This window comes from Anas platyrhynchos, chromosome 6 (genome assembly GCF_047663525.1).
Source record: "Anas platyrhynchos isolate ZD024472 breed Pekin duck chromosome 6, IASCAAS_PekinDuck_T2T, whole genome shotgun sequence".
NCBI classification, from domain to species: Eukaryota; Metazoa; Chordata; class Aves; order Anseriformes; family Anatidae; genus Anas; species Anas platyrhynchos.
In genome coordinates, this window is record NC_092592.1 from 27,550,571 (window position 1) to 27,562,885 (window position 12,315).

The window sequence follows — 12,315 nt, forward strand, 5'->3', positions numbered from 1 at the left end:
TCACACAACAGGGGAGAGGCATCAAAGAAGTCTGTGGTGCTTGATCAAGGTACATTTTGAGTCCAGCAGATTTACAACCACTGAACTAACAATTTATGGGGATTGCAGGACCCAAGAGCTGGACGTGTGTGGTCAATGCTGCCTCTACCACAGCACAGCTGCCCTGGCTGTTCCTTTTATTCCTCCTTGAGACAGCAACCACGTACCCTCCTTCCTGCCCTCCGCACCCTCGCTGCAGAGCACGTTGCACGAAGCGAGCCATATAGCGCCCAGGGAGCTCGCGATCCTTCCAGATGAAGGATGCTACCTAACGGTAAAGATATTACTGTGATTATTTTTGCAATAGCATATTGCTCTGTGCATTCCGGACTCTGCGGACCACATCCACGCCTGGTGTAACGCCATGTTAATTTGCTGTGGCAATCATTAATTGGGTAAGGAACAGCTGGTGCTTTGCTTTAAGTGAAGCTGATTGGGTCAGTAAGTAACTGTTTGGGTAAACGATCTACAGCAGGTACAGCCCTGCCTCTCTCTGCACTCCAGAGGGGTTTCACTTCTTGTCCCAGTGACCCTTGGAAGAAGCAGCAAGATTTGGCCATGAAACATTAGGGAACTTTAATCAGTGCTGTTCCTCTGGGCATTATTGCCTGAATTTTAATATTTTGAATAATAAAGGATGATTTTAAATTAAATTTGTGGGCTCACCATCTGTGTGCGCTTGGCCTTGTTTTCCTCTGCTTTGGCAGTCCCTCGACTTCGCTCTTTCCAAGTTGCGGCAAAAGGGAAGGAAAGAGAAAAGAGGGGAAAGCGCTGGTGCAGGAACCTTTTGTTGTTCCCTTTGTCCTGCAGGATCTTTGCAGCAGCCGTCACTGCGGTGTGCTGCACAGCACTGAGCACGCAGACAGCGCTCAGTGGCATACGAGCTCGTGAGAGGAGGCAGGATACCCCCACCCGGACAGCAGAGGGGTCCTGTGTCCCCATGGTGCAGCTCAGCCTCTCCATCCCAGCTCACCTGGGCTTCTCACAGAGATCCCTCTGTTGGCAGTGGCCTGGGGAAAATCAGGAGGGCAGGAAGCTTTGCTGCAGCCTGTGAGCAAAGGGGCTTTTTTAGGGCTAAGGGGCATGGCCAGTAATTCATGCAAGGGGAAAAGAAGAGAGCCCAAAACCTTGTGGTGTAAATTACAGTCCCTGTAAGGCTGGAATGGGGCAGTGCCCCTCAGCTGGTACTAAGGAGACGTGGAGGAGATAGTAGGTGGCCAAGTGCACTCTCCAAGTGTTGGAGAGGGAGCTTGACCTCAGAGCAGTGAGGCTGTGGATTGACAGTACAGGTTCAGCTGAATTTACACCTCACACTGCTGGAAGGGGGCTGCATCCCCTCTCCTCCCTCTGCCCAGCCACGTGCTTCCACCTTTCAGCCTCTGCCAGCTCCGATGCTCATTTGCTAGCAGAGTGAACTGTTTTAATTCACTACAGTGACAGAAGAATGATAATCAGGAGGTACAAACTAAGCATTTCTTTGTTGGCAAGCCAAACCGGCTTTCCTTGTGATCAGAAAAATCGCAGAGCTGCTGCGAGGGCGGGTGGGAAGTGCTCCTCAGGGCATGGGAGGACAGGATGAGCCTGGTCCTTCTCGGTGCTGATTTCACAGATACCAGGTGAAAAACCTCATGTCTTTGCACTGCCAGGGTCCCTTGGCACACCTCCTCCCTCAGGGTCGAGCCTTCCCTGCTCACATAGCACCGCTGCTGCCACTGGGGACTCAGGATGGCTGCAGCAGAGCGCTGGGATGTCTCAGGAAAGCCAAACCTGGGATTTGGGGATGCTGAGAAGGGATTTTTCATCTTACCACTCAGGCTGCACATTGTGGGTTCTCCCCCTGGATTTGCTTTGCCACTGGGAAGCAGGAGATGCTGAAGCCCCGGTCCCAGCCCTCTCCATAGACTCTGCGGCTGCTTGGTTTTAAAATACAGATGGAAAGAAATCAGGGCAACAGCGACGTTCTCCAACAGGGCCTCAGCAACAGGCCACCCCCACACTGCTGGGACGCAGCCTGCAGCATCTTCTGGCAGCCTGTCCTTGGGATGGCAGCAACAACAAAGTCGTCAGGTCCTTGGCAAAGGCCATAACACCGGAGGAGCAGCACTGGGGGCTCAGCAGCACTGCCCAGCTAATGGGGAAGAGGGGAGGAAGGAAGATTTCTTTTTTACGAGGCTGAGAAACAAACCCAAACCACCAAACCCGACCCAAGCGAACAAAACCCACCCCAACAAGTCCCTCGCAGTCAGAAAAGCTTTTGAAAGCCTCATGAATATTTAGCTTGTCCTCATGTAAAATATATGACTTTGTGTAAGGATCAGGCAAAGGAGGTGCATGATTTTTTTCTGATTTATGGGCCCGGCAACGGATTATTCATAGCAGAGCAGCTGTGTGGAAAGATTCATCCACTGCAAAATGTGATTGTACATCAGGCAGTGTGAGGGAACAGAGCTATGACTAATGGCTACTTTACATATAAATGAGAAGGTTTGCGCTAGGAACTGTAAAAAAAATACAATCGCTCAGCTGACGGGCCCGGCCTCTTTATCGCAAGCGCTGCACAGGGGCCCGGGGAAGACAGAAGAAGGCTGCCTGGAGGCGCTGCCTCCCCTCGCATCCTCCAACGTGCAATAAATAAGGCCACGGCGGTCGAGGCTTCCAAAGGCCAAATTTGTTGCTGGTGTCAAGCCGCGGGCTGCAGTGGGGGAAGGCAGGCGTGGCTCCCGCCCCGAGCACGGATGCTCTGGGTGTCCCTCGTGGCTGGGGCACACCCGGCTGTGCTTTAAGGCCAGGGGACAGCTCGAGGTGGGTGCCCAGCACGGCCCCAGCACCATCCTGTGCCCCCCTCCCTGCTGCGCTCGCGGCCCCCCGCCCGCTCCCCTCCCCGAGACGGGTTGTCTAGACGCTGCAGATGTGGACAGATGTTGGGGCTGTAATTTATAACAATGGCCTCCAGAAGGCAATTCCAATTTGTTTCGCTAAAGCTTTAAGTTACAGGCAGCAAGATCTCCTGTAAATACTCTTGACTTACATAGTAAGTAAGAGTTTTCCTGGCGAATGCCCGCTTGCTGCGGCGATCCTCGCTTTCCCCATGCCTCAGAGGGCTCAGGAGGGGTGCCACAATTCACAGGTCCAAAAGGGACCTGGCAGGGACCCAACAGGTCCCAACTGACCCGTGGTGCAGGTGCTGACAGTGGTTCTGAGGTCTCTTCTCCAGCATCATTCAGGTTGAGATCCGGACCACAGAGCCAACTCCCACACCTCGTGTGCGGTCTTCCCCAGGGGACATGTCCCTGCCATACAGCACCTGAAGGACAATCTGCAAAAGCAAACTTTCTAGGGAATTCTTGAATGCAAAGGCACCCTCACAGGAGAGGTTTTCCTCAAGGGATCCTTCTAAAGCCAAGAAAAAGTGCAGAACTCAGCCTTGCCTCTTCCCTGTCTCCCACCAGCCCTGCTGAGAGCAGCCCAGGATGGACACCAGAAGATGATCTCCCCCCTTTGGACACCATCAGATGCCCCAAACACTCTTGTGTTGTGCTAACACGCCTCTGAAAGATGACCACAGCCCCAGCTTTGCAAACCTGTGGCAGATAGCATCAGAAGTGAAGGACGTGCTGACAGCAGTAACATTGCACCCACGGGAGGAGGAGAGGGCATCAGGGAAGGATGTGGCCATGCCCTGCTTGCTCTTCTGCTTCGCCATTCAAAGCTGTCCTGGGATGCTTCTGATGAGGAAGAACATTTCTCCAGCATCACTTCAGAGGACCTGCAGCTTTTTGGCTTGTCCTCAGCCCAGTGCTTTGGTTTTCTTGGACAGTTGGAGGGAAGAGAGATCCCACCTTGGCGTAGATTCAGAAAACTAGCAAACCCATTGGTTTGTCTGCATGGACTTCCCCCTGCCCAAGGCAGATCCCGTTGACCTCTCTCTCCATCGGACCAGTGAGAACCTGCAGAAAAGCTCTGTGGAGAAGACCAGAAGATGACAGATGAGGTTACACCAGTAGACAGGGATGGAGCTTACAGATGAAATCTCACTGTGGGGCATCATCCAAGGGAAATAAAAAAAAAAAAAAAGGTATATAAAACAGAGGGCAGTGTGTTACACACGAAGTGGGACAAGGCTTTGAAGAGTCATGCCTTGGAAAGTCCCATTTTTCATCTCAGAGGTGAAAGCTGGAGCACAGCCAGCCCCTCTGGCAATTTTGCCCGTGAATTTGTGGAGAAACACAACTTTGCAGAGGCCAAGAGCCACAGGGTGCTCTGATTAAAGCACGGTCCTACAAGGTTTGGGTTGGGTTAGAGATGTGCTCCCTCTGGAGCTGCAGCTCCAAGCCTACACCCTTGTGCCACCCTTGTCTTGGGGAGCACAAAAAAAAAAAGAAAAAACCCACTGGTCCCCAAGCAGTGGGAGCAGAGACCAAAGCAGCACAACTGCGCTTTGTAAAGTTTGTCACTTTTGTTCCAGAGTTTGTAATTAAAGCAATGGGAAAAGGCAGTTTTCAGGGTTTCGGCCAAATTAAAAAGTCTTCCTTTCCCCAGCCCCCAAAAGTTTAATTTCAGATTTAATGAAACACTTAATTTGAAGCAATATATCTTGATTTGGGGGGGGAGGCAATTTTTCGAATTAAAGTAAATAAAGTAATAAATTATTTATTGCTCTTTAATTTGGAACTTTTGTTTTCAGCTGAATTGAAGGTGAACCAAACGTCTCAGTGAGCCCCCGTTCACCTTCACGAGCAAAGTGTCTGCCACCTCTCAGCTCTGTGTAGGACAGGAGAAGGGTGTGCAGGGAGGGCATTGGCACTGGGCTTATTTTGCAGCCACAAAGTCACATTTCCATATGGCCCTGCACACCCCTATCAGTGCTGGGAAGGTGTAAAGGTGCTGCAGCTCATCCCATGGGCAGTACCTGGACCATCCCATGGTGGAGGGATGCTTTCATCCATGGGAATCTGCCTTGGAGACTTTTCTGTGACCTGAAGGACAACGTGGAGGTTGGCATCCAGAACTGGATTCACTTTCCGTTCTCTTTGAAGAGAGAGATGGGAACAGGCCTCTTAGATTTAGGTAGTTCCCCCAAAATGTGTCCCAGCTTCACGTTACCTACCTGTACCCCAACCAGGGCTGTGCTGCCCCTGCCCAAGGACACAACACACATTTTCATGACACGGGTCAGCATGACAGAGACAGGACCCGAGTCCCACTCACACACATCGTGCGCTGAACCAGCTTCCAAAACAAAACCCGGCCCCAAATCCCACCTTATCCCAGCCGCTTCACACCCACATCCCCCATGAGCCAGCATTTCCAGAGCCCTTCGGGAACCTACCTGGAGATGGAAGAGGAAGATGAGGCTGGGGTGCTCAGGGCACCCCGAGGAAGCAACCCAGCCAGAGCTCGCAGCATCCCCAGCAGAGAAGGGGATGGCAAAACCCCGGGAACAGCCAGCCCCCCCAGGAGAGCACTGCTTTTTTGGGGCTGGACCGGCCGGCTGCCTCCCCTGCTTGCTCAAGCACTTCCAATTAAACCCGGTGGAATTCAATCTCTTACTCTTAATAAACTTCCCTGTTTCCTTGCCAACTCCCCTCCGGACACCAAGACGCTATTACTCCGAACACAACAGGAAAGGGCTATTTTTTTCTGCAAACTTTCTGACTGAAGAGGCAAGCGTGATTCCCCCCTAGCAGGATGCGAGCCATTAGGATCCATGAAAATTAACTGCAAATAAACATTTGGGGAGGGGAGCTGGGGGGGGAACAGGGCTGCCGAGCCACAGCAGAAGGGATGCTCACACACACTCACACCTCCCGAGATGGGTGCACACACGGGGTTGTGATGGGTGCGTGGGGTGCAGCATGGAAATTGGGAACGTGCACCTTCCTGCAAGCACTGGGACCTCCAGAAATGCTGACTCCCACCCCACAGATCCCTTCCCAGGTGGTTGTAGGGGAGACAGTCCGACAGCCTGACTGCCTCCATCCCAAATCCCATCCCCATGCGCTGCGTCTCCACCGCACAGACCCAGAAGATTGATGCAGCCGTCGCCCCTTTCCCAAAGCCCCGGCCGCAGCTCGGCGAGGCAGGAGCCTCCTTCTCCGCTCTCCTCTCCCTGACAGATGCCTCAGAGCCCGGGGCCGCAGTTAAGGTGACAAGATTCAGCAATTCTTTATGAACATTTCATTCCCGCTCGCTACACGACGTAAATTAGATGGTGTGTTACATTCGGGCAAGAAGCACGATATGTCACCGTGGCGCCGGCCCATTGGATGGAGAGGCTAATCCTGCCGTGAATTTCATTACTGCTTTTATGCCGTCGGAATTAGCTCGGTGACAGCGAGCCTGATTGTCTTTCACTAGGGGTTTGCCGGGGCGCGGGAAGGCTTCCTCCCTGATGGGAGCACCACGGAGTGACCCCGCGCCTCCGCCGAGGCAGGGAGGGAGCCGTGTCCGGCTCAGCGAGCTCCAATATTCCTCCTCCCCAGCACCAGGATGAGCTCGGTGGAAGGAGACCCTTCATGGTGGGTAGCAGGATGGCAGTGACCCCCTTCCCTATAAAAACAGGGTGTTGTGTCCCCCGTCCTGCCCCCGCATGCACAAAGGCAGCTGTCCTGGGGATGCTCTTCTCAATGCATTGGATTTCTCCTTTCTCCATGCCAGCACTCAGAAACTTGAAGCTCAGAGCTGGACAGCCAGGGATGTGGTTCTGAGGGCTCCAATCCACCCTGTAGACAGGCCAAATTCAGTCATCATATCTGCACTTGTTTACTATCATCATTATTTTGGTTTGGTGTTATCTTTTCCTTGGCCACCACTGCCTGCAGGCTCCTCACACACCGAAGCTCAGGCTCAATTTGGCCAAGCTGCTTCTTTGGGGGCATCCTCAAGGAAGACACCAGGAGCTCAGGTGACTCGGACAAGGCTTTGACATCAGGGCAAGCGGAGCTGGATGAGCTGAACCCACCCTCCAGTGTCCTATCTCTCCTGTTATAGGGTTACTACTACTCAGGGAGCCACACCAGGGGCACATAACCACTTCTTTCCCCAGGCCAGTTTATTTTACTGGGAATAACACCCAGCAGGCTGAGGTGTTACCAAATGGCAAGTTAGATTTGGAACCCATCCCTAGAGGTGCATCTGAGAGCAGTAGGAGTCCAGCTATAAAACATTTAGTCTGGACAGGCCAGCAGGAAACCCAGAGAGCCAACAATACCAAAATCTGGAGCTCTGCTCCAGGCTCCTGGCCCTCTCCTCCAGCTCTCAGGACCATGAGGATGCAAAACCTTAATGCACATCTATTAGTCAGAGTGCTCTCCCCTTCGGTAAGCACTTTGGGAAGCTTGCCTAGCCCTTTGCAGCAATTCTCCATTAGCCCTTCGCTCTAAATCCAATTAGGGGGAGGAGGAGGAGAGGCAGGAATGAGAAGGGATGGGGAAGAGGGGGAGGAAGTTAAACTGATTTGGGATGATGAACTACATGAGGTGCATCAAAGACAGGAAAAGGAGTAAGAGCAGACAAGTTTCAGACGTTTGCAGGATGAGTGCCTGAAAGGGGTATGGGAAGAAGGTGCAGGAGAAAAGGGCTCCTGAGCTCTTCCTGAAGGAGCAGGGGGCAGGATGCAGCCATTCCCCCAGTCCTTGGGGTGGGAAGCAGGCAGGAGTTGGGTGGGCATCACCCCCAGAGCATTATCACTGCCTTCCCTACTTCGGGACCCCTCCCAAAGCCCCCCAGCAGCAGCAAGAGGGGCAGGAGAGCTGGGTCAGAGCCAGCCCCCATCCCACACCCACCACCTCTCCCCTCCAAACCTCTCCTTGCTCGCAGAGCCTGCTTCACCGAGGCAGCCCTCCTGGAGCCCAAAGTCGCCTCTCGCCTGGATTTGCCCCCAGCCGCCAGGAAGCCTTGGACAGCTCATTCATCCTGCAGCCCGACACAGTCGAGACGAGGCCAGGAGCTGTGCAGAGCAAAAATAAAAAAGTCACCGGGACTCCCCATATCATATATATATCAGCCAGCAACGGCTCCACTGGGAACAAAGGTATTCAAGCATTGGAAAGAGAGTGCTTAGCAGTAAAATAGGTCCTGGAAGCCCTCGGGCACTATTTACTGGGGAATGAATCTACCTTGGTGACTGATTGCAGCCTTTTAACCTGGATAAATCAGATGACAGATAAGAGCATCTCCCAGGTAGCCCTGCCGGCAGGTACCTCCGTTACAGCCCCATCCATTTCAGGCAGCTCTGTCACCCACCAGGGGACACGTCCCCCGCTGTGCAAGGCAAGTGCCGTGGAGGGATCAGTGGGCAGAGGTGCCTGCCAGTTTTTGGAGCACCTCTGCCCCTCTTTTTATGGCAGGGAAGGCGAGGGAACCATTTCCAGCCTCTGTGATGCTGAGGACTGAGCCCTGGCTGGCTCCAGAGCCCCCCAGAGCACCCCAGATCCCAGCAGCAGAGCACTGGTAGGGGTGGGAAAGGATGAGTGGCTCCCCCCAGCATGATTTTTTAGGCTGCCACTAGCAGGGGAACAAGCTGGGTTTATATACGGACACTTACAAGCCACAATTGCTTGCAGGCAGCTTGTCCCAGCCACATTTTGAGTGATGCCACCCCTCGGTATAGCTGACCCAGAAGAGCTCAACATCAGGTTTTGCTGCACGACTTCGTAACACACAGCTTCCCAAATCCTCCCGTCCTGGAGATGAAGCACAGAGCTTCCCAGCTCCCCTTCCAGCTCTCCAGCAAAGCAGCGAGGAGCAGCAAATTGGGCACAGTCCCACCTGGTTGCCTGCTCGGGGTTAGGTTTGGGTGCACGCATCCTGCCAGGTCACCCGCAGCACAGCAGCAGCACCTGCCCCGTGCAACCTGCCACCCCTGCAGCCCAAGTGAGGATGCTGCCACTCCATCCGCTGCTTTCCTGACTTTTTTCTCCCCTGCAGGCACTCAAAACTTGCAGGTGAGCAATACAACTCCATTTCCACATCACAACACCCACAGTCACTGCCTACAAAGCTCTGGTGATGCACCAGGCTTAGCCCAGGCAGCACTCTGCCCCATTTCTGGTCCTGATTCCTGTTCATTTCTGCTTTGGGACCATTTGGAGGACACTAATATCTTGATTCTCACCCTGCAGTGCCCTTCAGCAGGGAAGCAGCCCCACTGCAGCAAACCACATCACCAGCTCCACTCCCATGGGCACAGCAAAGCACAGAAGACAACCAGGGAACTGCTGGGAAGGGGAGAGCCCCGACCTCCCCACTGCCTCCATGGGGTTTTGGGGTAGGACCTGCTGCACCCGTGTCACCAGTGCACTGTCACTGCTCCTCCACCAAACCCCAGAGCAGAGAGCCCTTGCTGTGGGGCTGCCTCCACAATCCTGCAAGCCCCCAGCAGCTCCATGCCATCCTGCCCTGGCACAGCAAGGAATACAGGACAGGAAAATGAAGATTTTGGCAATAATTATTGCTCAACATGCCCCTTTACCTTGCAAAAAGGAGAAGCAGTCTCACCCACAGCATCTTCCCTGGGCAGGGACCCAGGCACCTGCCTTCCCCTCTCCCCTTTTATAGATTTTAGGGAGAAAAGGTGAGGCAAGGACAGGTGTTCTCGCATCTTGTAACCCAACCGCAGCTCTCCCCAGCACAGCTCCCACCCAGGGCCAGCTGCTGGTGTTTAGGAGAATTAATTACTCACCCTGAGATAACAACCCGACCCAGAGCACTGGGTGGGGAGGCCAGGGCTGGATGATCTCGCAGTGCTCCAAGCCATCGGTGTCCCCAAAAAAAGACTTTTACTGAAAACTTTGGTGGCAGAGACCAACTGGGGATGGATGTGGGTACCCAGTGTGGCTCTGCACGTTGGATCAGCGTGTTCTGGAAAGCACAAACATGCACACTCCTGGTTTTCTGTTGGCTTTGCAGTTACCAGAGGAAGAATAAGTGGAAAAAAATCAAACCAATACATCATCATTTGCATTCCTGTGTATGGGAGTGCTCCCCTGTGCTCCATCCCCATGCCAGCTGGGGCCAGGGGCTTGCACGGCAGGCACGGGGCGTTTGCTGGGGCTGGAGGCAGAGCAGGGCATGCAGCACGGGGCACACTGCGGCTGCTTTTCAGAGGGAAAATCCCTGCGAAGCACTGGGACAGCCCCACTGAGTGCAGTGGCTCGAATCAGGGACCCAATCCCACTGGGAATTATTATTATTTTTCTGATAGGGTTGTTTAAAACTGGATTGATTCCCTGCCCTGGCCTCTGCGCATCCTTGGGGCCAGAAGAGTGGGGTGAGCACACAGGGAGCTGCCAGGGTGCCAGGGGTAGGATTTGTCCCAGCTTGGCACATTTCCCGTGCTCCAGAGCCTTGGAGTAGAGACAGGGGAGGCTCCAGAAGGGGGCTGAGGAATTTGGGTAACAAGGACCCCTCCTTTACCCAGCCACGTGAGCCGCAGCATGTCCCTGCCCCACTCCATGCGCGATGCAGGTGGGGAAGCCACGGACTGTCTGTCTGTCTGTCCGGCTGGGCCTCAGATCTCCAGGATGATAAAAGAGGGATGAAAGCATGTGTGCGGGGACCGAGGATCCACCCAGAGCCTCGTCTCCCCCCTCCGTCAGAGATCGCACCCTGGAAGCCGTGCTCAGCCATCATTAGTATGCAAAGACCGTGATCTGCGAGAGGGGGAGAGAGAAGGAGAGAGGCAGGGAGGGGGGAAGAGAGGGAAGGGAGAGAGAGAAAAAGCCAGTTGTTTTATTCATGGCTGGTGATATTATAGACTGAGTGAAAATCACATTATCGTAATGGGAAAGTTAGAGTTGCCGTGATGATGCCCTGAAGCTTGTGTGCTGATTGGGGTGTGATTGCTATCTGTATTTATATGTAGAAAGCAAAGTTCACTGCCAGTTCAAGATGGTGGAGCCTGCTTCTTCATGCTACATAATTCTTCAGTAGGGAGAAGCTGGGAGCAGCCGGGGCAGCTGAGCGCGGGCAGCAGCGGGGGCGATGCCTGTGAGTGCCCCGGGGGGCGAGCATCCATCGGCCCCCCAGCTCTGCTTACTGGTGGTGCTGGGGGAAACCGAGCCGCCATCCCAGTTCTGGGGGTGCACGGCGATGCCAGGAGCAGAGGAGCGAGGGGGAGCGATGCTCACGTCGCCGTGCTGCTTGCAGGCACGATGGGGCTGGCGTTTGGTGATGCCTCTGGGTGTTTTCAGAGAGGCAGGGATCTGCGGGACAACCTGCGGATGCTGCACGTCCTGTCCATCATCCGAAATTCCCCTCAGCCCCCAAGGACTTCTTGTGGCTTCGGACCCTCCTGCCCCAAACCCAGGCTTCTGCAGCTGCACCTGGGGGGGGGGTCCTGAGCAGCAGCAGCAGGTAGTGATAGTGGGGACGGAGATAAATCCTCGTGGCAAACACCCACCTGCAGAAACGGACGGTGCCCGAGGAGCTCTAAAACCTCCAAGCCCAAACCTTTCCCTCTGCCAGGCCTGGGGCTCCCGTCTGGTTACTGTGCCGCAGTCGCAAGGGGACTGCTGTTCACCAGTTTGGGTTTTTAGATCCCAAAGTGACACGCATTAAGCAGACAGACCATTAACCGTGCATCTGTCAGCACTAAGGCGGAGGTGATACCAGCAGCCCCGCGTCCCCGCCACCTCCTCCCAAGGACACACCTTGCAGCAGGCTCCCATTCTGCAGAGCTGTGCCTGCGTCCAAGGGGTGCCTCCATCTCCCATTTTTGGGGTCCGCTGGGGAGGTTAATTAAAATTCAGGTTTGGTGGAAACAGAGGCGCAGTTATTACACCACAGAAGAGAAAAATAAAAAAGAGTGTTGCAAAAGAAAAGTGAGGGCAGGTCTCTGAAAAAGTGGGAAAGAGCAGAAAGAAAGTTCCAATTTGGAAACACATCCTGGGAGCACAAAATGATCTTCCAAGGTGATTCTGCCACATTTTGCACTGGTGCAAGGAACAGCACAAGGAGCAGGGACCAGAGCAGCATCCCCCAGAGGCAGGACCGTCCCCGTGCTGCGTGGGGAGCCGCAGCAGTGCAGGGGGACTTGGGGACGCTGCGTGTTTGGGGATGCTGAGTGCTCTGCAGGGACGGCTCGGCCCCAAGGTCAGCGGGAAGGACGAGCTTCCCTCCCCGGGCAGAGCTCAGCCCTGGCCCTTCCAAGGACACGTGGTGGCAGAGCCAGCTCCTGGGTGCCAACCCCCTGTGCCCTCGCTGCACCAGATGGATGCTCAGGCTCCCGAAAGAGCAGCCGTTACCTCACCCGCCTCCCTCCCGCTGAGGGAGGCA

The 12,315-nt window shown here is 54.4% G+C and overlaps 1 long non-coding RNA gene across 1 annotated transcript; it reads right to left on the reverse strand.

Annotated features, from left to right (window-relative positions):
• Positions 1-6,174: 6,174 nt before the first annotated feature.
• On the reverse strand, positions 6,175-9,619 carry LOC106020484 (uncharacterized). Its single transcript, XR_003498106.3, has 3 exons — positions 9,512-9,619; positions 7,842-7,987; positions 6,175-6,761 (listed from the first exon to the last, which is right to left on the reverse strand). It is a non-coding gene; the product is annotated as an uncharacterized lncRNA (long non-coding RNA).
• Between the last annotated feature and the right edge of the window lie 2,696 nt (positions 9,620-12,315).